Source organism: Rhinatrema bivittatum, chromosome 3 (genome assembly GCF_901001135.1).
Source record: "Rhinatrema bivittatum chromosome 3, aRhiBiv1.1, whole genome shotgun sequence".
In the NCBI taxonomy this organism is placed as follows: Eukaryota; Metazoa; Chordata; class Amphibia; order Gymnophiona; family Rhinatrematidae; genus Rhinatrema; species Rhinatrema bivittatum.
In genome coordinates this window covers 396836869-396863725 of record NC_042617.1, presented here as the reverse complement: position 1 = coordinate 396863725, position 26857 = coordinate 396836869, and the positions used below count along the sequence as shown (strand labels likewise).

The 26857-nt window shown below is 42.1% G+C and overlaps 1 protein-coding gene across 1 annotated transcript in view; it reads left to right on the top strand.

Moving 5' to 3' along the window:
- The window catches only part of ADGRB3 (adhesion G protein-coupled receptor B3), a 1794610-nt gene that overhangs the window by 518584 nt on the left and 1249169 nt on the right, over nt 1-26857 (top strand). The gene's annotated exons all lie outside the window — the stretch shown is intronic.

The window sequence follows — 26857 nt, the reverse complement described above, 5'->3', positions numbered from 1 at the left end:
TTCGTAATCTCCTAGTTCTGAGCGAGATTGTTTCAGCTCATGAAGTGCCATGGGCTATTTATCTATGCTTGAGAAATGTGCTTGGTGGATCCCTTGTGAGTTGGGTAACTGAGAGACACCAAATTTCCCCTCATTTATTACTACATGCAGCACATCCTATATAATAATAAACCCTGTTGGGTTTTCGAGATGGGACAATGATGGGCATGGCAATATATTACCATTCCTGAATGGAGGCAAACACATATTTTGGTGCCAATCTGCAATATCATCCTTTGTTTTCAGAGTGGCCAGGCTGTCTCAACAGCAATATGCTGTAACTGCAGTATCATGGCTTGCTAAGTTGATGAACAAGAACCCCAATGGGCTTTATAGCTTTAGGTAGCATTTCTGATTTTATGATATGGCCACAGCTAGGTTGATGAGGTATTTGGCAAGTGAGGTGTCACTACCTTGAGGCTTGTGGTGGGGTCGCCCTTGTCCTGGGGTGCATGGCAAGTTCAATGTTTGAAAGCTGTCCAGGCAGAGAATACCAAGTAATGTGGTATTCTGCTTTGGTTTTGCATCAGTGGATGGAAACGAGACAAGTTGCCTGTCAAATTTTCAGCTTTGATGGCTGAGATTAGCCTAAGTACCAACTTAAGTGGTGTTGGCATGCTTAATGAGTGGTTCTTTCTCTTTTATGAACTAGGGCCATACTTGACTGCAGAAATCTTCATTGGAAATCAAGGTTTAAATTGTAGGATAACCTGAGGAGAAAGGCTTCTACAACCCTTCATCCCTTAACAGTGCTTCATTACTGTAATATGATACTATGGAGCATTTTCAGGGACCTTCGTTTTCAATTTTTATTTTATTTTGCTTGGGAATTTCAATGTTAGAACAAAAAGAAATCAGTGAAAAAAATGCATTTTCCACTCATTCTTCTGCTGTGTTTTCAGTACGTCAAAGTCGTTTTCCACTGACATCTTTTGTTCTAACATTGAAATTCCCAAGCAAAATAAAATCAAAACTGAAAATGAAGATTCCTAAACATTTTTTAAGGTGGGGCGAGGCTACAATGGCCCAGTACTCCTAACAGCACTACTTTGCTGTAGCATGATTCTATGGAGCACTTGGTGAATTGAAATTTAGCAGGTGAGAATGTGGTCACCCTGGGGATTGAGAATTTGTTAGTAATTGACATTTAGTAATTGAATTGTTCTAGCCAATTGATCTATGCTGTGTATATATCCATCCAAGAAAGCTCTTCTTTATGAATGTGGGTGTGACAGAGTAGTGTCATACAAATATGATAGGGGACTTGGGAGAGGGGAGAATGGAGAGAAGAGTGGATAGTGGTTAATCTAATCATGGGTAGACAAGAGCAGGTGATTGTGTAACTCAAACTACAGCCAAAAAACCAGGGAAAAAAATTAGTTCTTTGTCTGAGAAGGCTACATGTGGTGAATAACTATTTTAACCCTTCAGATTAGCTAAATTGGTTTAATTATTCTCTCGAGATTAGATTACTGTAAGATTCTATATTGGTTTACCACATAAAGCAGAACATAAGTTTCAGACAGTTCAGAATGCAATCACCAGATTCCTTACAGAAACTAATTGAAGGGAAAGAATTATGCCAGTCCTGAGGAGCCTACATTGGTTTCTAATAAATCTTAGTATGTAAGTCTGTACTTTCATGTGAAATGAAATGGAAAATTTCAATGACATTTTTTATTTTGTTTAATTTTGTTCCATTTCATTTTTAAAATATGGAGGGCCTTCCTCGACTCCCTGTTCCCTTGCAATCACTTAACCCATCCACAGTTCTAAGGGGCAGGAGTGATCCCTAATCCCTCTTGTCTGTCAAGTTTCTGTCTCAAAATGGTGCTGACTGGCTCTATCAGTACAACTTTAGGGGTAGATTTTCAGACGAGCGCGAATAGCCTACTTTTGTTTGCGCTCCAGGCGCAAACAAAAGTACGCTGGATTTTAGTAGATACGCGCGTAGTCGCGCGTATCGGCTAAAATCCTGGATCGGCGCGCGCAAGGCTATCGATTTCGTATAGCCTGCGCGCGCCGAGCCGCGCAGCCTACCCCCGTTCCCTCCTAGGCCGCTCCGAAATCGGAGCGGCCTAGAAGGGAACTTTCCTTTGCCCTCCCCTCACCTTCCCCTCCCTTCCCCTACCTAACCCACCCGCCCGGCCCTGTCTAAACCCCCATCCTACCTTTGTCGGGGGATTTACGCCTCCCGGAGGAAGGCGTAAATCCCCGCGCGCCAGCGGGCCTCCTGCGCGCCGGGCCGCGACCTGGGGGCGGGTACGGAGGGCGCGGCCACGCCCCCGGGCCGTAGCCACGCCCCCCGTACCCACCCCCAAAACGCTGCCGACACGCCCCCGCAACACCGCGCGCTCCGGCCCCGCCCCCGACACGCCTCCCGACACGCCCACTCCGAAAACCCCGGGACTTACGCGAGTCCCGGGGTTCTGCGCGCGCCGGTGAGCCTATGTAAAATAGGCTCACCGGCGCGCAGGGCCCTGCTCGCGTAAATCCGCCCGGTTTTGGGCGGATTTACGCGAGCAGGGCTCTGAAAATCTGCCCCTTATTGTATAGAGATAGGATGAAACAGAGATATCTCCATACAACATAATGGCACCAGTCTCAGAGCCAGACAGAGCCATTTTGAAATGGAGACTCAGTTCAGCAAGAATGACTGTGGAACCCTCCTGCCTCTTTGACTTATAAATGGAGTAAGTGGTTGAGGGTGGTGGGAAGGGAGGTCTGGGAGAATCCAGGGTGCTGTTAGGGGCTTTAGTACTGTTAGCAGTAGGGATGTGCAGACAAAAAGTTTTCTTTGATAAGTTGAAAGTGAGGGTCGATTTCGTTCAATATGGACATATGGAGAATTCCATAAGTTGAGGGTCTGTCCATACATTCACCGGTTCCCTAAATAAAAATTGAAACCCCTCACCCTCCTTAATCCCCCCCCCAAAGACTTACCAAAACTCCCTGGTGGTCCAGCGGGGAGTTAGGAAGCCATCCCTGCACTCGTCTGCAATTTCCTCATGGCGCCGATAGCCTGTGTCACAGGGGCTGCCGTGCCATTGGTCAGCTCCTGTCACATGGTCACCGGCGCCATCTTGTACTCCTACCACGTGACAGGTAGGTCATGTGGCAGGAGGTCGCTCCGGGACCCCCGTTGGACCCAACCGGAACTTTTGGCCAGCTTGGGGGGGGCCTCCTGACCCCCCCAAGCTGGCCAAAAGTTCCGGTTGGGTCCAACGGGGGTCCCAGAGCGGAGGCGCGGAGGAGCACATGACGTCGGCGTCACATCGGAGTGATGCTGACGTCACGTGCTCCTCGCAAAGGAATACAGGGATGGCTTCCTGACTCCCCGCTGGTCCACCAGGGAGTTTTGGTAAGTCTTGGAGGGGTCAGGAGGGTGGGGGGTTTAAGTGTTTATTTAGGTTCAATGTATTCAACATAGCTATGTTGAATACGTTGGAACTCGCGATGCGTTTCTCCTCTAACCTTTTTTTTCTCTTTTAAAAATATAAGTTGCGTTTTACATATGCGTTCAAAACGAATGCACACCCCTAGTTAGCAGTATGTAGAGAGGAAGGGGATGGGGCAGACCCAAAGATTTTTGGTTTGTTTTTAGTGTTTTTGTTTGTTTTTTCATTTTAAATAGATAAAATGAAATGAAACAACAATCAAGACATAAAAAAAGAAAAGAACAAAACAAAAAAACAAAATGATAAGTCAAAATGCTCAGTGCATATCCCTAATGTTTATAGCCCAAATACAAGATTTTGACAATTTTTTATAAGGCAGTCAATAGTCAAGGCCCTAAATACCTTCAAAACTGATTGATAGATTATTGCTCTAGAAACAGCAAAGGAATCTTTGATATATGTCACTTCAGGAAATACAGCTTTCAAGAACACTTAATAAGGTATTTTTTGAGCTATGGATATACTGTGTGGAATTTACCCCAGGCAGATATACATAAGATGAAGAATTATTTTCTGCTGGACAATGTTGAAAGCATGTTTTTGTAGTAAAATTATTGTTGTGTGATTTATGTTTCTTGTCATTACATTAGATGCTGAGATTTATGTTACTTTATTTGCAGTTATAAGAATAGCCTATAGGCCGTTGCAGACATACTATTTGTTTTAGCAATTATAGTTATATTTTATGACTTATTTAGATTTCTTTTATGAGGTATTCATAATTTGTAAAGTAGAATGTGTGTTTGCTTTGTTTACTGTTTTATATTATGATATTATGTATTACTTTACAATACTATTGTGGTCACTCAGGCGCAGCCACAAGTTGGGAAACAGCCAGGCGTACAAAAAGAAGGCCAAACTCTGGCTGATTCCATACAAAAAAAACTCTTTATTTTCAAGCAATTCCAAAATTACAGCACAGCGGTCACTTACTTTAAAAGTCTTACAACAAACCAATATATGCAGTTCTTGCTTAAACTGGCTTCCTGTCTTATCTGGGATTTTCTTAGCCTACTGGGTCCTGCCTTATTATCCAGGGCTGCAGGGATCCTCCTTGACCCATAATCCCTTGCTGGGTTGGCTCTTAAAGAGGACTGGGTCAGATAGCTGTGACCGGTCCTTTACAGTGTTCAGAGGAAGTTTTTTATACACTCCCTCACATTCCTTCCCCCTCAGCTCAGTCTTGTCAGGTCAAGTCTCCAGTCATGTCCAGGCTAATCCAGGCTCCTTCTCTGTGGCCTCTATATCTTGATCCTTGGACAAGCTTTCCACAAGAATTTCCTGCTTCTGGGTGGACTTTTCCAGTTGCCTGTGAGCCACATGGTTGCAAAGTTGGACAATCACATCCCGGAATGACTTGGTATGGGAGCTTGGGAAGGTTTCATGCTTCCATAATAGCTTTTCCTGTTGGGTCATCAGCAGGACCTGACTGGTTGAATATTTCTGTCTGTACCGGTGTATATAGGCAAGTGTCTCTCCTCTTATGTTTGATGTGTTCTTTTTGGAGAAGGTCCTCATGAATGAGAGTTTTTCCATACCCTTATTCCATCAAAGCTTGGGTAGGAACTTCATCCATTTCCACCTGAATCACAAACCCCTTAAGCCCTGATTGAGGAATGTCTACAAAGTTGCAACTTTGGAGCTTTGAAAAAGTATGTATCCATTCATGCTCCCATCTTTTATTCTTCTTCTAGGGACTTGCTCATTCTTGCGTTGTTCCACCAGCTTGCATTTCCACTACATTTCTTCAAGCCATAGGCACTCTTTGTTCATATGGTCTTCTGGCTTACAAAATGAGCATGCATGTGGGGCAGTTTCCCCTTTGGCTTTAGCCAATTTTTCCAAGAGTTCTTTGTTTTCTGCATTTCCATATGGGAAGTGATCTTCTTCATGTCCATTCGCTGCACAAAGGGCCAAGAAGTAAAAAAGTATCCATAGCCTCATTCCTGCATTGTGTAGTATCTCCGAAGACCCTTTTACCTAAGATTTTAAGATTGTCCCTGCTTTGTAGATTTACATTTACCCAAATTGACTTTACCCTCCGGATTTGCTGTTGCGGTCTCCACCGCTTCCCCTCTTTTTGCTGAACTCAGGGCTCACCTCCGATGCCGGGAACGCTGCTTTCGCGGCTCTGCTGGGCCTTTGGGGCGTCCGCCATTACTGGGTCATCTCGCTGCTGCCACTTGCGCGCGCGAGGACGCACATTATGGACGTACGGTCACCGGAAGTCTGGCCCCGCCTGGGCTAACTACGCCACGCCCCAAGCCTGATTTAACCGGTGTTCATCTGCCTTCTCATTGCCTTGCAACGAGGGTCGCTACTGTTAGTAGTTCTTAGTTGTGCTTCTGCTGTTCTGCTTCCCGGTTGACCTCAGCTTGTTCCTGACTCTGCTTCTGCCTGCCGCCTGCCTTGACCTCAGCTTGTTCCTGACTCTGCTTCTGCCTGCCGCCTGCCATTGACCTCAGCTTGTTCCTGACTCCATTCCTGCCTGCCGCCTGCCACTGACCTCAGCGTGTTCCCGACTCCGCCTCTGCCTGCAGCCCGCCATTGACTTCAGCTTGTGTCTGACTCCGCTCCTGCTTGCCAGCAGCCTCCGATCCTTGCCTGCACCTGAGACTGCATTGACTGGCTGTCAGCCTGACTCGGGTTTGTCTCCCTCTTACTCTCTGCCCGGTCTGGCGCTTTGCACGCTACAGACCCCAGTCCTGCCTTCAGCAGGTCACAGCCTACGTTACGCTACAGACTCTGTTCCTGTTACCTGTCTGCTCCGCTCCACGGCATACTACAGATCCCGGGCCTGCTCTCTACTGCTGGTTCAGCAGGCTACAGACTCTATCTACTGCCCCGCTCTCGCCAGGCCTTCCTGTTCCCTGCTGCTGGACTCTGTGGATTACTCTTGCCCAGGCCTTCTCTATAGAGACTGTTACCGTGCTCCTAAATCCCAAGGTTCTAGGACCCTACGGGCTCCTTCTGGGGGGTTCCTGGTTCCCAGGTGAAGACCTGTTCCTGTGGCTCTGCCTCCCGAGCTACTCTAACCAGGGTAGTTCGGTTCAAGGGTTCACACCTGGACTGCAGCTTCCCAGACTGCAACATTTGCTGCATCACTAAGATGTTGTCCATAACTTTGCTTCCCACAGAATGACAGTTCATTGCCAAATGAGCTCTCGTTCTACAGTTGAAGCAAGCAAGAGAGGGCATTAGAGATGTGAATCGTGTGGTCGATCGTCTTAACGATCGATTTCGGCTGGGAGGGGGAGGGAATCGGATCGTCGAAGTTTGGGTTTTTTAAATATCGTGTAAATCGTGTAAATCATGTAAATCGAAAACCGGCACACTAAAACAACCCTAAAACCCACCCCGCCCCTTTAAAATAAATCCCCCACCCTCCCGAACCCCCCCAAAATGCCTTAAATTACCTGGGGTCCAGAGGAAGGGTCCCGGTGTGAACTTTTACTCTCGGACCTCCTGTGCATTGTAGAAATGGTGCCGGCGCTACCTTTGACCTGTCATACGACAGGGCAAAGGTAGCGCCGGCGCCATTTTGTTTTTTTGTCCCCCGATGGCAGGAGCGTAGGAGATTGCTCCCGGAACCCCGCTGGACCCCCAGGGACTTTTGGCCAGCTTGGGGGGCCTCCTGACCCCCACAAGACTTGCCAAAAGTCCAGCGGGGGTCCGGGAACGACTTCCTGCACGCAAATCATTTTTCCGTACGGAAAAACGATTCGCAACAGGAGATTAATCCCGGACCCCCGCTGGACCCCCAGGGACTTTTGGCCAGCTTGGGGGGGCCTCCTGACCCCCACAAGACTTGCCAAAAGTCCAGCGGGGGTCCGGAACGACCTCCTGCAGTCGAATCGTGTTGCCATACGGCCGTACGCCAAAATGGCGCCGGCCGTACGGCGTATGGCCGGCTCCATTTTCCATACGGAAAAATGATTTGCGTGCAGGAAGTCATGCAGGAAGACTTTTGGCAAGTCTTGTGGGGGTCAGGAGGCCCCCCTAAGCTGGCCAAAAGTCCCTGGGGGTCCAGTGGGGGTCCAGGAGCGATCTCCTATGCTCCTGCCGTCGGGGGACAAAAAAACAAAATGGCGCCAGCGCTACCTTTGCCTTGTCATATGACAGGTCAAACGTAGCGCCGGCGCCATTTCTACAATGCACAGGAGGTCCGAGAGTGAAAGATCACACCGGGACCCTTCCTCTGGACCCCAGGTAATTTAAGGCATTTTGGGGGGGTTCGGGAGGGTGGGGGATTTATTTTAAAGGATCGGGGTGGGTTTTAGGGTTGTTTTAGTGTGCCGATTTTCCCGCCCTCCCCCTTCCCCTGATTTACGATTTTTTGACGATAAATTGAAGGAATTGTTATCGTATCGCAGCTCTAATGATTTTTGATGATTTAAAATATATCGGACGATATTTTAAATAGTCAAAAAACGATTCACATCCCTAATGGTTAGAGTTGAGAAACCGACTTGCAAGAAACTGGTTCAAAACATTTATAATTTAACTCTCATTAACTGATATGCTTTGGGAAGATCGAGCAAAGGCCAGACTCAATGCATTTGCTGTTATCTACACAGAACAACTGTGTTTGGACCAATCAGTGATGCTGATCATGATGAAAGCACACAATGTTCCATTCACACTGAGGCTAAAATATGATATGTAGGTGGAACACATTTCACTAAGTGTTTTAGAATCTCATGTTCTCAAAGTGGGCAAGACCCATTATTTAATTAGAGAAATAAGATCAAGACATATGTATCTGTGATTACTTCACAATCACAATCAATAAAGTATATAAGGCATATGTTTGTCCTATATTATCCATGAAGTAGCTTTTGGTGATAGTCAAGAGAGGAATAATTGTCAATGAGCTGGATTTAGTCCAGTCTTATCTACAAGTGAAATTGTATTGAATTCAGGAATATTCTCTGATACAAAAAATCTACAGTTAAGAGTAGCAATTGTATCAGAAATACTGAAAAGTTCATGAGCAAGACTGTCCCATGGCTCATTGGTAGTGCTGGGCCAGGATTCTGCTTCCTGGACCTGCCAGGGCTATGAACACTCTAGTTAGCATTCATAACCCCTCAAAGTGAGGGGTCTCAGTCATCACTCAACAGCAATACCAAGAGTTCATACTTAGAGATGTGCATTCGTTTTTGCAGAATTGGAAAATTTCAACAAAATTGTCCAATTTGGCATGTTTCGGGGAGCCTGAAAAACAATCGCGAAAATTTGTTTTTCGGATTAGTGTGCTCTAACGGGAGTTAGTGCATGCTAACTCCTCGTTAGTGCACGCTAACTCCCGTTAGCGTGCACTAACAAAAACTAACAAAGAGTAACAAAATCTAATGGTTTTTGTTAGTGCACGCTAACGGGAATTAACGCGCTCTAACTCAATAAATGATTTTTCGCAAAAAAAAAGACCCGAACTGCAAAAAAACAACATTTCCTACGGCGGCCGAAAAACAAAGAAAAACACAAACACAAAAATGATTCACATCTCTAATTAGGATCCAAATTTCAATAATATCTTTATCTTTATTTATATTTATAAACCACCTAAAGAAGAAACTAGGCAGTGGACAATTAATACAATCATAAATTAATTTACACAAACACATCATGAAAAACACAATATGAGACCGGCTCAGTTACATCTAACACATACAAACTGTTTGGTTAAAATTCTCAGATCAGGTCATATGCTTGCTTAAATAGCCATGTTTTCCGCAAGGATTTGAAGATTTTTAGACTATCAGCCAGATGTAGGGCCTTGAGCAATGAGTTCTACACAATTGGAGCCACCACAGAGAATGTACTCTCTCTGGTGCAGCATAATCTTGCTTAGATATACCATACTGGGTCAAAACAATGGTTCACTGAGTGCAGTATCCTGTCTCCAACAATGGTCAACTGAGGTCTCTTGGAAAAAGTACCTAACAAATCCTAATGGAAATTATAAGCCAAAAATCTTATGTTAGTGGTGGGAAAATTAATGGAGACTCTGCTGAAGAAAAGGATAATGAACTATACACAATCCTGTGGGTACTAGGATGTTTTTAGCAAAGGAAGATCAGATCAAAAGAATCTGATTGATTTTTTTGATTGGGTGATTAGAGAATTAGATCACGGATGAGTACTTGGCATGATTTACCTGGATTTCAGCAAATCTTTTGATACTGACTCTTATAGGAGGCTCATAAAAAAAATGAAAAGCCTGGGAGTGTGTTCCAAAGTAGTAGAATAGATTACAAATTGACCACAAGTAGGGATAAATGAAACCTGCTCTGAGGAGAGAAGATTTATAAGTGGAATGCTTCAAGGATTTGTTCTGAGGCCAGTTCATTTCAATATCTTTATGAGCGATATTGAGGAAAAGTTACAAGGAAATGTTTGCCTTTTTCAAAATGACGCTAAGATTTGCAACAGAGTAGACACACCTGAAGGAGTAGAGTGAATGAGAAGTGATCTAAGAAAACTCAAGGAATGATTGAAGTTTTGACAACTGGGATTCAATGCCAAGAAGTGTAGAGTCATGCATTTGAGGTGCAGAAATCCATGGATAGAAAAAGACTATGTCTGATGATCTGAAGGCAGTGATGCAATATGAAACAGGATTGGCTAAGGCCAGAAGGATGCTGGGCTGCACAGAAAGAGGCATAACCAGCTGTAAAAAGGTGATAATGCATTTGTACATGCCTTTGATGAGGCCTCACTTGCAGTACTATGTTCAGTTTTGGAGAACATATCTCAAAAAGGATATATACAGGATGGAAGTGAGCTTTAAAAGCAACCAAAATGGTATGGGGGGTCTGCATCAAAAAAATCATATAAGATGAGACTGAAGGACCTGAATACATATACCCTGGAGTTGAGAAGAGAGATGGGAGATATATTTTAAAATATGAAATACCTGAAAGGTATTAATGATGCACAGGAATTAAACATTTTTGAATGGAAAGAAAGCTGTAGAACCTGGGATCATGATATGAAACTCCAAGGGGGTAAACTTAGAAACAATGTCAGGAAGTATTTAACCTCTCTAGCATACCACAACCTTGATTCAATGCCACTCATCCCTCCCTCCTCGCTCCTCCTATTCCTCACATGCCAGCCAGTTCTTTTCAACCCACCTTCCAGCCCGAGATTCATAAACCTCCCCCTCCTCATGACTTCCCGATTCCCCTGGGCCCACCTCGCCATGCCCTTTCTTCCCCGCCTTCTCATAACAACATATATTAGACGACCTAATTTATGTATCGCTGTTCATCACTGCCTATACTGCTCCATCATACTTGTCAATTGTTATTTGTTTCTAGACGACATGTTTATTTTATATTTTATTATTTTAATTAACTGTTAGTTATAACAGTTACAGTGATGTATTTTGAATTGCTTACTTATAATTACTTATAATTTATCTACTTCCACCTGTTATCTAATTTTTTTTTTAAATGTTTTTAAGGTTTCTAATGTTTTTGACGACTTGTTCTATGTAACGCCACAACTGCGATTGTTCTGTTCATTGGAAACCGATATGATTTGATATTTTTTTTTATCAAGAATGCCGGTATATAAAAATTCTAAATAAATAAATAAATAAGGGATAGAGGATGCATGGAATGTCCTCTCGGAACAGGTAGTGAAGACAAGAACATTAATAGAATTCAAAACAAGGGATAAACATAGAGAATCTCTAGTGGCTAAAAGATGAAAATGAAGAAAAGAGATAACCTATGTTAACTGGTGTAATCTGCAAGGAATGGAGGTTACAATCCTTAATAGAAGGCATGGACTTAACCTGCATGGAGTGGTAGTTACTGCCCTAAAATATATTGTTGTCTTGATTATATGGACCACTTGTTGTTTTTTTTCTGCCAATATTTACTATCTCCATATTACTATGTTGTTTTCTCCCAGGAAGAGTCTCTGTTTCCCAAGCCTACCTGAGTAATAGTTATTAATACACTTGTCTTCCAGTAACTTCTTCAAACTTACTTATTTAGTGGGTGGTAAATATCTGAAATAGCATATGAGCAGAATTAATGGCAACCAAAATCATGATAAATTTAAACATATTTGGCACAAACAAAAGCAAAGAGGTAAAAGACAGAAGAAATGAGAGAAATGGCTTTCATGTTTGCACCATCATATGAAAACTAAGTAGGCCAACAAGGGGCAAATACAAGCCAATGTGCAGAGAATAGTAGTGCAACCATATCACACTTTAGGGATGTGCTTTCATTTTGAATGAATGGGTAATGTGAACCAAAATAAACCATTTTCCATTTGGTTCATTTTACCTGAAACAAATGCACAAGCCATTCAAAAATAACAAAGTTTATTTTTCATTTTGGCAAATAGTATGTAATCCACAAAAATAATAAGGGAGTAGACCACACTCTGCGAGCAATAAGTACATGAAGAAAAGAGTGTGGAAAAATGAAGGTCCAAAATCATACTTCTGAACTGATTTTGGAGCTTCATTTTTCGGCAAATAGTGCATGCCATTACAAACAATGTGGCACTATCTATCATCAACAACAATAGCAACAAAAAACATGAACCCATGACTCCCACCTCCTGCCTCTTTCTGCCATCCCTCTGGTGCCCATCTTAGGGCCCTGTGCCATCTTTTAAAAGCCATGGCAGACTTAGGAGTGTTTGGGGCTGACCCAAACTGTTTTTGTACCTGGACAAATGACTCCTAAGGAATGGGCAAGTGGAGTCAAGCATGTCCCTGGCCTCTTTTTCTGGGGGAGAAATGGACCCTACCATCTTTATTTAGCTGTTATTCTTTTTTTTGTGGGCAGATGGGAGGCCCCGAGAGCAATAGCAGGGGAAGAGGGTATAACGGGGAGGCAGATTTCAGATTTTTTACAAATTTATTTCAGTTCAGTAAATTAACTAAACCAAAATAAGCATTAAATTAAATAAAAACAAACAAACAATAAAAAATACCTGCATATCTCTAAGGCTTCATAAGAATATATAATATGTTATGCTGGGTTAGACCAGTGGTCCATCAAGCACAGCATCCTGTCTTAGCAGCCTACTTGAGTCAATTAAAAGTAACTGTCAGATTCTATTATTCAATCCCAGAAGTAAAAGATAGAAAACCCTATATCTACCTGGCTAACAACTGTTAAGGGACCTGTCCTCCAGAAACTTGTCCAAACCTTTTTTAAAACCCAGGTATACTATTAATCTTGACTATATGCTCTTCCAACAAATTCTGCAGCGTTAGTGTGCATTGACTGAAAAAAAAATTCTTACATTAGTTATATATCTGCTCCTAGTTTATTGTTTTCAATGTACTGCTGGTGGGATTTCAGTATATTTTATAAATCAATTCTTCAAAAATACATGTAACCATTTCTAGCATATGATGGTCTCACACAAAATTACTTCCTCTCATAAAAGGTGGAATTCTCAAGAGGAGAAAAGGAGTAATGCTATTATTTCTATCCCACTACTATGTACTAAATTTAATAAAATAGTTTTTTTTAGACTCATTTAGCTAAAGGCAGCAAATGGGAAAGCAAAGAATCACAACAATGTAGTATTGTGAATAAAAAAGTCATGGACTGGTTGAACCAAGTCTAGCCAGGAAAAAAGTGAATTTGTGTTAATTTATACTTAAAGGTATTTGGTACCTCAGATGTGATATATTAAGAAAAAAACAATGAATGAAATATAATTCCAAAGTTTCTGTTAAGTAAGGGAGACAAGCATTTTCTAAATAAATAAATAAATAAGGAGATGGAATATGAAAGTGAAACAAAAATAGGAAGAAGAAGGAGATTATAGCAACTGTATTTTGTTTATATTCAGTGTTAATCAGTGACTGAATATCCAGTTAGTGAAGGCAGATAAACAACTGGAAATGAGAACAATGATATCTTAGAGTGTTAAAAGGAAGAGTGTGCTATCAGCATATATGATACTGAATAAAAACTGAGACATAATTTTTCCAATTGAATGAGATTTAGCAAAATCAAGACAGTGCTCTGGGGAACTCTGAGAGTGATAGGTTTAGAAGATTAGAACTTGCTTGCTTAAGAAACTTGAAATATGCACATGAAGAGTAGTTTCAGAGCCTAATTTAGAATAAGTGTAGAATCCAAATCTAAAATATTGTTATATAAATATACTGTAGGTAGTGTAGGCATATCCTTTTAACTTTTCAACAAACCTGATATCTAATATCGTTAAGAAGCAACCAATTGTAAGCACATCTGCACGGCAATTTCCTCTGAAAGAGGTCTCCATAGCAAAGATCTCATCTTCTAGAAAAGTGTGAGACACCTCATTGGAATATGTATGAAGCCAATTGAAGTAAGGTATTAAAAATGTGTTTATTTATTTATTAAAATGTCTATACCGGTATTTAGTGGAAGCCGTCATATCGGTTTACAAGGTTACATAAAAAACATGTAAACTAAAATCAGACATTTACAAATAATAAAATAATTCTAATAGGTTAAAATTTTCATACAGTTCTCATGGTAATGGCCTAACATGTTTGTACCAAGTTTGAATTTAGCATTGGGAAACTTTGGCAAGCATTATTAATGAAAATGAGAGCTTAATAATCAATTTTGGTTCATGACTCCAAAAGACAATTTAGCAACAGAGATGTTGATACTTTTATATAGTTCATTTTACTGCAAGGAATTGTTCCATTCTCTACCATATCAGTGGGAAAAGTAAATGTCATATTGCAAAAATAATACAAATAAAAAAACTTTGGTCTAACAAATTAAACAAGATGAATCAAAGGTTTCATTCTATGTTATATTTCTGAGAAAACTCCTTGATCCTTCTTCTTAACACAAGAATCTAAGAAATGCCATGCTAGACCAATGGTCTATTAAGCCTAGCATCCTGTTTCTGACAGTGGCTAAGCAGAATCACTTGGATGTACCCTAAGATGGTAGTAAATGCCTAGAATGCTCTTTTGGAGGAAGTGCTGAAGACAAAAACTGTGAAAGAATTCAAAGGGGCACGGGATAAGCAAGGCGGATCCCTAAAGGCTAGAGGATGGCAATGAAAAGAATAAGTGTATGGGTAACTTGCTGGTTCAGCAGTTACTGCCCTTAACCAATAAGCCTGATACTTTTGATGTAACTCCAACATTGTTCTCTGCTTCCACAGCAAGGGTAAAGGGAAATTGGGTTCAAAGAGCAACCAATGAGGGCCCTTACTTTAATGGCCTGGGAAACTGATAAGCATGGGGGTAACCTGCATGGTACGGCATATATGCGCATAAGCTTGCTGGAAAACTGGATGGCTCATTTGGTCATTTTTCTGCCACCATTTCTATGTTTCTATGATTCCATGTTAATGGGGGATCGATTCCCGGATTCTGGTGATTCCTATGTATACATGGCTGATAATTGTAAATATACGTGATCTTTATAAACTCATTCAAACCTATTTTAAACCCATCTGCACTATCAGAATTGACAAGATACTTTGACAAATTCTACAATTTCATTTTACATTGATTGAAATAATACTTTCTTAAATCTCTTTGAAATCTACTGCCAGTTAGTTTCATGAGGGTATTCCCTATAACTCTAATACTATTTGAAAGGGAAAATATTTGTTCCCGCTTAAGAAATTCGATGCCACTCATGATTTTATAAGCCTCTATCATATCTACTCTCAGCCATCTCTTCTCTAAGCCAAAAAGCTCTACCCTAGTAGATAAGAACATAAGAAATGCCATGTGGGAAAATTGGTCCATCAAGCCCAGTCAGCATCCTGTCTCTGAGCGGTCAGTTTGAGTCACTTGTAAGAACCCAGCAGATCCATATAGGAAAGTCCATTCCATATTCCTCAATCCAAAAAATTATAAAGACACCCAAGTCTATCTGGCTAATTATGTTTTATGAAACTATCTTATATGGATGTTCAAGGGAAAATTTTGGTTTAGTTTGTTTTTTCATTTTGAGATATATTTTTTTTTAATTTGGGGTTTGATTTGTTTAAAGATTGTAGAGAATCCTGTGGATTCCTAGTAAAAAGAACAGTTCATCATTATAGGGGAAACGGTATGGCAAGACTATTGAGAGTTGTAGCTCCCCCATGTGGGAGCCTAGTTGGACTATATAAACCCCTGTTGCCATCTTAGGGGGTCATTTATCAAAGGCTTATTGTACACAAAAAGGCCCTTTTCGCATGCGATAGCATGTGAATTAGACTGGGGCTATTTGGTGCAAAAGCTGGCAGCCGGCACACTGTGTCCACCAAAATCATACCGCCGTGGTGCGAAGGCTGCGGGATTTCGTAGGCCCACCCCCTGTTTCTGCAGGATTCATCATTCTACCTTGAATGATGAATCTAGGCCTTAAGATGTAGATTCTTGAGTTGATCCTCCGAGGGGAGCATGTCCCTTTACTGTTTCCTTTTGTATTTGTTTCACTAGGGAAAGACTCTGGGGTCTCTGAGGCATGGGTCAAGTAAAGAACTCAGTTTGCCACTCTCTACTTGTTACTATATATTTTGGAAACCTGTCTTTTGGAGGACGAAGTTTTGTCCACCCTTCCTGCTTCTTGCTTTGTTTTCCCCTTTTTTTTAAAGAGATTGTTTTGTTTTACCTGAGTACCCTATGGTCAGGGACTCAGTCTTTCTCTAACATCTTGAGGAAGGGTATTTCTCACAGAAAGAGAACCCCAAGGTCCATCATGGAGGAATGAGTCCACATTCATTCCCAGGGAAAAGAGTATGTGAAGGGAGAAGACTTGTAGCACCAATCAGCTGCATCCACTACTATCTCCATGTAATCAGCAGAAATGAGAGGAACACAAAGGTACCATCCAGATATGAATTAAAGGAAAGAGAAGAACAAAAAATAGTATGCACACAGGGACCTTTTCATGTAATGCATCTAAATTGACTAAAAAACCAGCTATTGGGAGGGAGCTTACAAACTACCCTAATGATTTGAAGGAAGAAAGAATATAATTATTAATTGGAATTGTTTTTCCAACAGGATAAGCTTAACGAAAGTAGAAGATCAGAAACATCTTAAATATCTGAAGCTGTACATATGGCTTTTTAAATAACAGATACTGTAAAGAACCTTTCATCAAATTCATCATGAATCAGTAAAAGCTAAAGTTGGAAATCACATCAGCTTCCAGCGTGATTATATTTGTTGTTTAAGATGGACTTAGATACTTAATTTAGAACTAGAAAACACACTGGGCCTAGAAGAGTAGTCTTCCCCCTGTCAAGGAATTCTGAACACTCAATGTAAATCAACATTAAGATGAGGGCTCTGACATCTAAAACTGTGTTTGAAGTGTTGTTCTTGAGGTCTTGCAAGGTGATACCAGCCCAGGGGTTACATGTTTCTTTTATTTTGGTTCATTTGCCAACCTGAAATAAACATTACATTTAAAAAAAATAAATCAAAACAAAAAAATGAACTGAGATGGAACTTCCATGGGTCCTGCCTGCTGCCACCACCACTATCACCATCAGTGAGTCAGGGTCTCACTAGGCCTCTCTGCTCCCCTCACAAGTGAGCCAAGCCTAAGCTGAGCCAGGGTCACCCCCAAGCCCATCCACACCATCCCTCCCACAAAGTGAGCTAGAGCTGGTACTTTCCCAGACCCCATTTAACTCTTTCATGGGATCTTCAATGTAGAAAGGGGCAGGAGCAATCCCTAGTTGCTAACACCCTGCCAGCTCCCACTGCAAAATGACACCGGCTGGTCCTGTGACCTACACCAATATTTTCTGGCTGTAAATCATAAGGCCTAAAACAAAATGGCACTAGTCTCAGGATCAGCCGGTGTCATTGTGCAGTATAGCCAGCTGGGCAAGAGTGACTAGGGATTGACTTTGCCCCTTTCTATATTGAAGATTGTTCAGAAAGGGTAATAAAGGGCCATGGAGGCCTAGTTTCAGCTCCAGGGAGGGGGGTTGGTTGCAGTGGGGAAGTCCAGATCGTCTCTTTTTTATAACAAACCAAAAATATCCCTGAAATATTTTGATATAAGTTGATTTAAAATTTATTTCATTTGCGACGAACCAAAATATTGACTTTCCTGTTATAAAATGTGCATTTGTTTCAAATGAAAAGACATTGTCTTTCAAAAATGTCTCTAGACTTTGTTTGAACTAGGCTATGTTACTAGCCTTGAACACATTCTCTGGCAAAACATTCCATATTTGCTACTTATTAGTTTCATAGATTATCCTTTAATTCTAGTATTGTTTGAGAGAGTAAAAGACCATTCCCTGTTAACTTATTCTACTATGCCACTCATGATTTTGTAAGCCTCTATCAAATCCCTCTGACATCTCATCATCATACTAAAAAAGACCTAACCTGCTAAGCCGTTCCTCATAAGGGAGTCATTCCAACACATTCAGCATTTTTGTTACCCTACATATCTTTCTTGATATGTGGCAACCAGAACAAACAATACTCAAGGTGTGGTTGAACTCTGGGTTATTACAAAGGCATTATTATTTGATAAGTACATTCATTTTCTTACAAATGGGAAAACTGGCAAATAAATTTAAGTTTGGTTTGGGACAATGGAACCAAAAGGGTGTGGTCCCTCAAGATTAATCCTTTCTGGCTCATTCAGTTCAGTCCCAATAAAGTTTATGGGGAAGCAAAACAATGCATTTTTTGTGCTTGAAGCTAGACAGCGTGGAGCCAGTTGGGGATGAGACAAAAAAGGAGTAGGACCAATCATATTTCAGTACTTTTTCAACCAACCTATCCTAGCTATCATCTGCATGTCATGACTTCATCAAGTTTTGTAAATAAAAATGAAACTACGAGCACTATGAGCAGTGAACATGTTCTTCAGCCCTTCCTCTGTTGGATCTCAGAGAGGCTCCTTGCTTCAAAGGAAAAGGTTAAAAAAAAAGATTTTTATTATGTACATGAGAAATCAAAATGTGCTTTTAGAGCCATTCACTGACAGATGTAGTTTCGGGTGCTATCAATTAGCAGGATAAAGTATGTAATCTCTGTGAAAAACTATCATCAAAGTAGGTCTACCACTATAGCTGACACTGCCAGTGATTGTCTGTCTGTTTCTTACAGTATATGCACTACAGTGACTTAGAATCAGCCTCCTGCTTTCTCTGTATAAAAGAGTCAGTATCGTAGTATACTAATTCTTGTGTGTATGAAACTTGCACTAAGTTTGACTTATTCCCTTTGGGGTAGATTTTTAAACCTGTGCAAGTGCGTCCATGTGCACGTGCCCATGGACACGCAATTTTATAACATGCGAGTAGGTACGCGCATGTTATAAAATTGGGGGCGCGCAAGAGGGTACACAATTGTGCACCTTGCACATGCCGAGCCCGCGTCAGGCCGATCTGCCTTCCCCCATTCCCTCCCAGGCCACTCCGATTTCGGGATTAGGGAACTTCCCTATCCCTCCACCGCACCTTCCCTTCCCTTCCCCTACCTTCCCCGCCCTTTCCCCCCTATCTTTTTCTTTTTTCAGCTTCTATTCCAAAACTTACTTCAGCCCTGTGGGCTGAAGTAAGTTGCGCACGCCGGCCAACTGCCGGCATGCGATCTCCAGCACGGCGGCAAATGGCCGCTGTGCCTAGAGCCTCTTTGCACGCCCCCACCTCGCCACTTTTTGCAAGCCCCCAGGACTTACATGCGTCCTGGGGCTTTACGTGCGTCGGCGGGCCTTTTGAAAATAGGCCTGGCGTGCGTAACCTTTTGAAAATCCGGCCCTTTGAGTACATATTCACTCTGCAAGCATCATCAGTTCATTAATGAGGTCTGTTTTTGACAAAAATGACTGACTGTTCCACTGTTTCTCCACACTTGTATCCAGAGATCCATGCAAAATATCAGATGTGGAGTCAATTTACAGTTATGGAGAATTAACAATTTGCAGAATGCATTCACTGTCAAAAGGCCACCAATAGAGGAAAAGTATTGGGACATCTTTCAAACTGTGAAATACTGGTTGGTGTTGGTTATGGAAGAAATTGTTACTAGTTTCTAGCTTACTGAACATGGACTTCTCAGCAAATGACAGACGTTCTTCATAAACTGATCAACTTGTGTCATCCCGGAGTACAGTACCTTATGTTACTTGTGAGTGACTCACAAGATCTCTATGATTAATAAGGATTTGCAGCCTTAACATTTTCAGTTTGGTTCATTTTTCATTTTCAGTGATGGGAGGGTGTTTTTTCTGTTTGTTTAATGTTGTTTTGTTTTGGTTCAATTCATTTGCTGAACAAAAGTAAACATTGAAAAACATAAAAAGAGACCTGATTCAAAAAATTTTTTTTTAAATCCAGGCCTCTGGCAGCCCTCAAACATCCTCTTGCCCTGCCACAATTTTACCTAGGGCTCATACCTGTCCAGCAAGCCTCCATGAGCTCAGTCTGGGGCTCTCTAAGCCATTCAAACATCATCTCCTATTCCAGAAAAGTAATTGAGTCTGTGTCCAGGGTCTATCCAGCTGAGCTTCCCTGGGATCCTCATGCCCACCATTCAAATTTAATAGCACCAGGGTGCTCCTACCCTGGCCCCCTCTTACCCTCTGCTTGGGTCCTTTTCAAATCCTAAAGGCAAAAGGTAAGATCATTTCCTTCCATCCTGAATCTGAAACTTTAAAAATGGCACCATCCACCTGAAGAAAGGCACCAAAATAATGTTACTTTAATGCTATTCTTTAGCCATGAACACACTGGATACATGGTGACTGCATGAGTACATGATGATTTTCTTTTTATAGTGTTCAGTACTACCACTAAAACGGCATTTCAGAGCACCTTAAAGGCTCTGGAATACCTCACATCAGTTTGTGCTTCTTTAGGAAATCAGAAAGATGTTCTTGCTCTTTTCTGACTATAAACAGCAGTCTTTAGTAATGAGGAATGGAGTGGTTACACACATTCTGCTGGTTCTAGATGTACTCAGTCTTTATGCATGATATATTTGATTATGTCAACTATTACCATGAGCCCATATAATCATTCATCAAAAAAAGTTAATAATGCACATGTTATCAAAAAGGGGTGTGCTTAGGGAAATTTGTAAGTTACCACATGATAAGCCCTGAGTGAGAGAGAGAGAGAGAGTGAGAGAGAGAAACAATCTACAAAGCCCTCATCTGTTAAGTATTTATATCTCTATAGGAGGGCCACCTAATAGATTGAGGTGAGGTGTTAGTGGTGGTTTAGGGTCTAGGGGCCAGTTTCCCATGTAGAGTGAGATGTACTCAAGCTATGGTGAGAGAGCATAGTACAAAATTTCATCTTAGTGAGACTTTCCTCACTCCAAATGATGTCAAATCTTCACCAAGGTGTACTGTGCTGTTCGTACATCTCACTCTACATGCAAAACTGGTCCCTAAACCACCACTAATACCTCACCTCGACTTATTAGGTGGCCCTCCTACCGAGATATAAATAGGTGCACACAGTGAGGCCTTCCCCAGAGTCTCTCTCCTTCTCTCTCTCCCTCTCTCTCTCCTTCCAAAATTTATAACGAATTGCATTATGGACATTTTGCATAGCTTAACTCCAGGGAAAAAGCTGTAGTTAAAACCATGCGATAGCATGTGTTATGATATCCCATGGTGCAATATCACCCTTAATTTAACTAATTCCCACCCAAAACTCCTCCCTGATCCTGCCCCCCTCAAAAATTTGCATTTGCACCATGTGCTAAATTAGGGAACATAAATCAAGCAACACATAACTTGTTCCTAAATATGCAATTAGATAATTAGAAAATATATGGTGAAGGACCATCGTACAACATGCCAATGGAAAACATTCAACCCCACTGGCAATACGTTATAAACATAGGTCCACGTTATAGAACAAATAGGGGTAGATTTTCAATCGTGTGCACACACTACCTGGCACGCACACATGTACGCCTGATTTTATAACCTGCATGCGTAGGGGTCAGCACGTGCAAGGGGCCACTCTGCACGAGCCGATGCCCGTGGGCTTCCCCCGTTCCCTCCCTACTAGCCTGACCTTCCCACCCTTCCTCTAGCCTTTCTACCCCCTAAACCTAACCTAGCCCCCCCCCCCCCCACACACACACAATTTTTTCTCACCTTTTGCGCCTACCTGGAAGCAGGCACAAGTTGCACGCACCGGCAGCCTGCCAGCACGCAATCCTCCAACACAGCGGCAAGTGGCATCTGGCCCTGCCCAATGACACAGAGTGGGAGAAAAGCTTTAGTAAATCAGGCCCTAAGTTAGACCTGCTTTATGGCAGGTCTAATTTAGCTGTTAACTTATGCCTCCCCAGAAGTGCTCTCTCTCTCTCTCTCCCACCCCCCACCTGAAACAGGATTTGTGATAAATATTGAAAATCCTGTTGTGGCCATAATGCACAACTATTGCAGGCATAATGCCAAGAAAAAAGCTGTAGTTATTTCTGGTGTTAAATCCTGCGATAGCCTGTGTAACAGTATCACCTGCAATGTTAATTACCCCTCATTTTCATAAAATCCTCCCACTTGGTGAACTTTTTAAAATTTGCATAGATATCTCACGATGCATGATTTATCGCATGCATCGTGAGATATCTATGCAACTTAGCTGCATAAATTAAGCAACTAAGTCACTCCACCCCCAATCTGCTCACTGCCTGTACACAACTTATGCAGCTACGTGGTGCCACTGAACATAGTTGCATATTCAGCAGCCCACCAATTAGTCACATAAGTTACACTTAAGCAGCTAAATTGCACTGAATACTCTATAAATATTGACCTCCAGATAAATAAAATAACACTGAATAATTTAAACTAATAAGGATATTAAAAAAATCTCCCACACTGCATACCTAGAAACTGTGGATTCCAATTACCCTGAGATTGGCATGGATTAGTCAAGGGTGAGGCTATATGCAAACTTTCTCCTCTCTTTCTAACAGTCTCTATCACACATGTCCATTCTCATACACACTCTCTCATATGCTCACTCATAAATGGACATTCACACAATCTCCCTCCCCCTTAAGCTCTCGCTCATGTTTGCATAAAGGCTCACTAATACACAATTGCTCTTACACACACACAGAGGCTTTCTGACTCACTAGCTCTCTCTCACACTCATTGACTCACATGCTCATTCTCTCATTCTCACATACATGCTCATTGACTCACCTGCTCTCTTTCTCATGCTCACTGAATCACACACACTTGCTCTCTCACACTTGAAAATATGTTCACTGGCTTACACAGTCACTCTCATGCTTATGCACATGCTCACTGATTCACTCTTCTCCCCCTCTGAATAAGTAAAAAAAATGTTTTTACTTATATAAAGATTTAGGCAAGGACCCAAAAGAACAGGGCTTGAATTGGCTCCCAGAGTTGGTGAAATTCAGTGTGGAAAGGGGCAGGCTGGAAGGTTCTGATGCTGGGTTTCTATCATTATTATTGTTGAAATGGCCTGAACATGAGGAAGACCATGGCTGAGAGCTGTGGGAGGTGTTCAGCTGGTGGTGAGGCAGCGCCAGACGTTCTGTACACTGTCTCCCATCTGCTGAGGCAGAAGCAGGGCAGGTGTGAAGGGAGGCAACAGGTGTACTTCCTGCTGCTGCATTGATGGTAGGAAAGGGGAGCAGAGAAGTGGAGAAAGGTCCATGGAGCAAATGATGCTACCATGTGAAAACTTCAGAGGAAAGAAAGAGGGTCTTAGGGGAGGCTGCTGCATCCAAAAAAAGCTGCTGCAGGGCTTGTATTAGTTGCAGGGGTTCCATAGGCATTAGGCCATTATGACCCACACCAGCCTGACTGGCCCACCTGGGCATGCACGAAGCCCTGATAGGCCAAGCCCCTGGCCTTCATACTACCCCAGGGTTCCAGACTCTTTCCCCCACCCTGGACCACCCCCTGACCCTCCAGATCATACCCTGATGAACTTGTAGGGCCCAGACTACCCTCTAGGTTCTGGGCCCTACTCCATCCTTGAAATAATGGCACTGGCCAGCTGGTTTTAAACTTATGCCCCTGGAGGCTAGGAGAAGGGGAATTTGGATAATGGGGCAGGGTTGGGAAGGGAGGGGAGGGGCCTGTGCCATGCATTAAAAAAGTTATTTTTTACAATCTCTTGCTTTGGGGCCACACCTAGAGGCAGTGGCGGTAGGACAGGGAATCTCACAAGATTCCCAGGGATTCTTTTCCCTATGGGGAGCTTCGAGCCACTCAGGCTCTTTAACACATTGTCCTGGGATTTACAGATTAGCATCCCGATGTTCCAGGGAAAAATTAGCTGCAATTCCAGAGTTGTAGCTAACTTTCATGAAATAATGTGGCTTGTGATTTTTCAGGAAAGCTGTGTTATTTTATTACCAAGAAATCACCTAATAATGAACTTCTTTGCTTGCATTTGCAAAGCAGTGCATTAACATTTTGGCATTATTTGTGGGAAGGTGCAATATTTTATGTACAATGTATTATCACACAGGGGTAGATTTTATAAAGTTGTGCACACGCATACTTTTGTTCGCTCACCAGGCGCGAACAAGAGTACGCGGGATTTCAATAGATACGCGCGTAGTCACGCGTATCCATTAAAATCCGGAGTTGGCGCACGCAAGGCTGCCCAAAATTGGCAGCCTGTGAGCGCCGAGCCACGCAGCCTGCCTCTGTTCCCTCTGAGGCCACTCTGAAATTGGAGCGGCCTCGAAGGGAACTTTCCTTCGGCCTCCCCCCACCTTCCCCTCCCTTCCCCTACCTAACCCACCTACCTGGCCCTATCTACACCCCCCCCTACCTTTGTCGCAAAAGTTACGCCTGCTCGAGGCAGGCATAACTTGCGCGCGCCGGGCCAGCTGCCGGCGTGCCATGTTCCGGTCCGAGGGCTGATCCGTAGGCCGCGGCCATGCCCTCGGAATGCCCCCAGGCCAGAACCACGCCCGTGGCCCTGCCCCCGGATTATGCACTGGCCGCATCACGCCCCCGACATGCCCCCAATGATGCACTGGTCGTGACACGCCCCCCCCAACATGTACCCCCAGAAAAGCCCGGGACTTATGCGCATCCTGGGGTTTTGCACGCGTTGGAAGCCTATGCAAGATAGGCTCGGCGCGCGCAGGGGGGGTTTGCGATAGGTTTTCGGGGGTTATGTGCGTAACATAGGTGCATAACCCTCTGAAAATCTACCCCACAGTGTTTTCTACATGGTAAATGACCTCCTCCGTTTGTACCAGCGGCAACAAAGTGAATTGAATTGCCCAAGCTCACAAGAAGGATCTATCAGCTTTGAATCCTTGTTGTCAGCATGCTGCTGTAATATCAAGGGTACTCCTATCAGAAAATTTTTTTGCCATCTTGTTCTTAGTTTACATTTTCCTTTTCCCAAGTTCAAATGTGCCTGATGTTAAGAGTAGAAACCTTGCATGTCTGAAAATAGATAATAAGACTTATGCACATTTTAATGTGGTTAATGATGCTTTCTGTGACTTGGAGCAATCTCAGCCCAGAAATGCCCCATTATATGATCATTAATGACCTATTCACTGCTGTTTGACCTCCCAAGTATGGATTTTTCTAACAAAGAATAGCATTCAAAATATTTGCCTCACTCTTCTCAATAGATGGGGGATCATTCATCAGATTGTGTTAGGGCTTTATAAGGGGAGTTATGGCTCTAAAGTCTGAGATAACACCATAATGCATGCGATAAATCATGCATCGTGAGATATCTATGCAAATTTTAAAAAGTTCACCAAGTGGGAGGATTTTATGAAAATGAGGGGTAATTAACATTGCAGGTGATACTGTTACACAGGCTATCGCAGGATTTAACACCAGAAATAACTACAGCTTTTTTCTTGGCATTATGCCTGCAATAGTTGTGCATTATGGCCACAACAGGATTTTCAATATTTATCACAAATCCTGTTTCAGGTGGGGGGTGGGAGAGAGAGAGAGAGAGCACTTCTGGGGAGGCACACATTTTAGTCAACTTTTTATATCATTATAGCACTGTAAGAGGGGCCAACTAGTAACTCCTTGATGCAGCTATGAAGCTAGGTTGAAAGTGCAATGTACATATCTCATTTTTTTGTACCTTTTATCACGCCAAATCACATAAAATCTTCACTGATGGTAACTGTGTTGTTCATACCTCTGACTGTGCATGTAAAACTGGCCCCAAAACCTAGCCAACCACCAAAACATCATCTCAAGTTACTAGCTGGCCCTCTTAAAGTGGTATAAATAGTTTACTTATATGAGAGCCTTATAACTCTTCATCTCTTTCTCTCTCTCTCTTACCAGCAACATCCTAAAATACAATAAAAGGCCTGGACGGGCACGTCTCAGTATGAAATAATTTTAGGGATGTGTAAAGACTGTGCCTTTTGGTTCGGGCTTCGTTTTCGGTCTGCCACAGGAAATATGGTATTTTCTGCGATTCGGGCCTTTGTAATTCGGGAGGACCCGAATTTTGGGTTAGAGCGCACTCCTGTTAATGTGCACTAACCCGAAACTGAATTTTTCCTAAAATTTCGGGAAAAATTCATTCGGGTTTTGGGGTCCCCGAACCAGGACAGATTAGGCAATTTCGTTGAAACTGCCTAATTCATCCCTGAACGATAATACATCCCTAATAAATTTACTGTATGTTGTGGTAAAATAGCTATGCGATATGGAAAAATAGTGTGCATTGTCACATCTGGAAAATTACACTTTTTATTATTGCAGACTTAATTCTTGCAAAATGTATAGCTAAATGATGAATCTAGGCCGATATTTACTACTCACTCCCTTGTGGCCTCAAAACTGGATGAATCAACCCCAGAGTGTTTTATTCTTTTTAATGCATAAAGTCTGAGGAACAGGGATTTCAGATTATTTTAGTTGTGAAGTTTCCTATTGTGTCCTACGAGCATGAAGAAATATAAATAAAAAATATATAATTTGTCTAACTTAGATTTCTAAATGAAAGAAAAAAATATGATCATAAAGACATAAGGAAGACTAAATAATGTTTTCAGTTAAAATAAATATTACATATATGTTCTAAACAATAGACATAACAGATTTATGTTTTATAGTGTAGCATATATTATATGTAATGCAAAAAGATAGTCAATGGGTTTTCATGCCAACTTGCTGTTTTCTTAAATAAAATATTTTGATGATAAACTTCAATTGTTATTACAGTATATACTGTAATTTTAATAATGAAAATCATTTTGTCCTATTGGCTGATGTGAGGATCATGTAATTATAAAGGATTTATAATATAGGAAAAGCATTTTGTCTTTAAAATGCCCTATATAGCAATAAATATCTAGGGATTTTTTATTCATGATTTTCCCATAGGCACAAATTCTCAGTTGTTCTAGGTATATGATG